Source organism: Psammomys obesus, unplaced genomic scaffold (assembly GCF_907164565.1).
Source record: "Psammomys obesus unplaced genomic scaffold, mPsaObe1.curated_primary_1811, whole genome shotgun sequence".
Classification (NCBI taxonomy): Eukaryota; Metazoa; Chordata; class Mammalia; order Rodentia; family Muridae; genus Psammomys; species Psammomys obesus.
The window spans coordinates 11,145,416-11,147,863 of NW_026596143.1; the positions used below are offsets into that span (position 1 = coordinate 11,145,416).

Consider the following 2,448-nt stretch of genomic DNA (forward strand, 5'->3'; position numbering starts at 1 on the left):
CTTTCTTTCTTTCTTTCTTTCTTTCTTTCTTTCTTTCTTTCTTTCTTCCTTTCTTTCTTGAAATAGGGTTTCTCTGTATATAGCCTTGGCTGTCCTGGACTCCCTTTGTAGACCAGGCTGGCCTGGAACTCACAGAGATCTGCCTGCCTCTGCCTCCCGGAGTACGAGGATTAAAGGTACCACTATGCCCAGCTGTAATATGTTCATATTTATAATTTATTGAGTGTGTGCTTTTGCTCAAAGTCTTTGGAGAAGCAAAAAGTCTCTCATAAATATGACATGGTCTCTGGCCTTTGGAATTTTATGGTCCAAGAGGAAGATGCATATGTGTAAATAAAAAGTAGCTACTCTGAGCTAAGTGTAGGGTGACTTTCCATCCTGAGACAGTCTTGGCTTATGCCTGTTGTCCCAGTGTCACTGCTAAGAATGCCCCCTTCTCGCTTTTAGAGCTAAGTGCCACAGTAGTGATCTCTGTGAATATTCAGGTGTAAGAAGGGTAGAAAGTGTGAGAGACCAGTCCCTTCCCCACACTAGGCCCCTGAGCTGGGTGATGAGAGAAATTCGGCTAGCCAAGGCCAGGAGTCTTTGGGGGGAGGGCTTGGGGTTGGGTCAGATGGGAGAAGAGGTGTATTTCAGAAATGTAGAAAGCTCCGCAGCCAAAGAGAGATAGTTCTGGAAGCAAGAGCAGTAGTCAGCTTAAGTTAAATGCTGTTTGCCAAGTTTACCCTTTGACAATCCCTCAAGGATATTATTATTACACATACAACTGTCTAGACACTGCAATACCCTACCCTGGCCCCCTTGCTGGGGGGAGGGGGAGGGGGAGAGGGGGTGGGAATGGACTTCAGGGCCAGGTGAATGCTAGGCAAGCCACTCCCACTGAGGCACACTCCCCAGTGTGAAGTTGTGTTTTTATGATCTTGTAGGTGTTCTTGGGCCTGGGTCTCTGCTGATGGTGGCTCGGGAAGCAGGGTCAGTCAGGCACAGGAAGGCCGAGTGAGAAAGCCCTGAGGGAAAGCCAGTTCCAAACTGTGGTTCTAAGGAGTTAGGGAGTATTTAAGTCACACCAAGGATGGAAAGAAGGGAAAGGAGTCTAGCACTGCTGAGGAGGAAGAATGATCATGACTAGGTACCGATTTACACGAGCGAGTACCATTTTCAGGCCACACAGTACTTGTGTCAAATCCAGGAATCTAAGGGATTTCTGACCTGAAGATTTACCTGATTGTAAAACCCTGGACATCAGCAGTTGGATGGTGTTGGCATGTTTCTTGTAGATCTAAAACAAAATTACTTCTGCCCACATTTTTTTTTTTTTTAAAGTCTTAGGACACTCTTGACGGTCGTGTTTATCTCAGGCAAGAAGCAGCCATAGACTCTAAACATAGTCCCGCCTTTTTCATGATTATGGTAGGCGAGCTGCCAAGCCTTTTCTTACATGTTTGCTCATCTTTGTTGTCAAGTGTGTAAGACATTGGTGATTCATCTGCAAGGTACATGGTGCCAACTCCTTTCTGGGGAGATCATCAGTGTCCTGCAAGTTTCATCGTGACCTTGTCCCGAATCTTGGAGGTGCACTCTCTGTGGGAATTTTAGCCACACCACAGATTCTCCCAGACCCTCGAGAACCGGCAGTAACACAAGAACGCATTACTGACAACCAGGAGTCCCAGACTTGGCGTTGGAGGCAACGGGTTCCCTGGGAGAGAGGGCCTAGGACAGTCTCTTCGTGGAATCCATCAAAGATGAAGGAAATTTGTTTGTTTGTTTGTTTGTTTGTTTGTTTTTCTCTTCTCCTTCAAAGATAAAAAGATTTTATTCTGACCGCTGCTCTCACCAGGCCTGCTGGCTTTGTATTGAAGTGGCAAACAACATCAGAAACCAAAGACCTAGAAATTATCTGAAGAAAGCCTAAAGTTATGAAACGAGGACAAGGGCAAACTGGGCTGTCTTGTCAGAGGACGATTTTGTATCCTCTATCCTAGGTCGGGCCAGAGCCTCTGTGAGTGTGGTTTGGGGCAGGCAAGGCATCTTTAATGCAAATCCTGGGAATAACAAGGATGGAGATGACCAGTCTCAGGGAGCGGGTAACACAGGCTACAGAGCTTCCGAGTTTGTTTGGTTTTTTTTAAATGAGGGTCTTAACTTCTGTGCGGTCCAGCGTCCGCCACGCCATCAAGTCCCAGCAGCAGGAAGACCAGATAAAAGAGGAAGAGGAAAGGCGCAGCGGCGCGCACACGCTCGGAAATGGACGCCGGCGGCGCGCAGCGAGCTCGCGGGCGCGGGTCGCGCGGCGGCGGGGGCGAGCGCGATCGCGCAGCCCCTGGCCGAGGCCGGGCGCGACCAGCGCGGCGGGGGGAGCGCGCTTCCAAGCGGCCGCCCCCGCGCGCCGCGCCAGTAGTTCGGTCCGAGGGGGCGGCCCCAGGGGCGCGGCTCCGCGGCTCGCCT

The 2,448-nt window shown here is 50.0% G+C and overlaps 1 protein-coding gene across 2 annotated transcripts in view; it reads left to right on the forward strand.

Annotated features, from left to right (window-relative positions):
• Tacc1 (transforming acidic coiled-coil containing protein 1) overlaps positions 1-2,448 on the forward strand; it is a 105,842-nt gene that overhangs the window by 42,896 nt on the left and 60,498 nt on the right. The window lies entirely within an intron of this gene.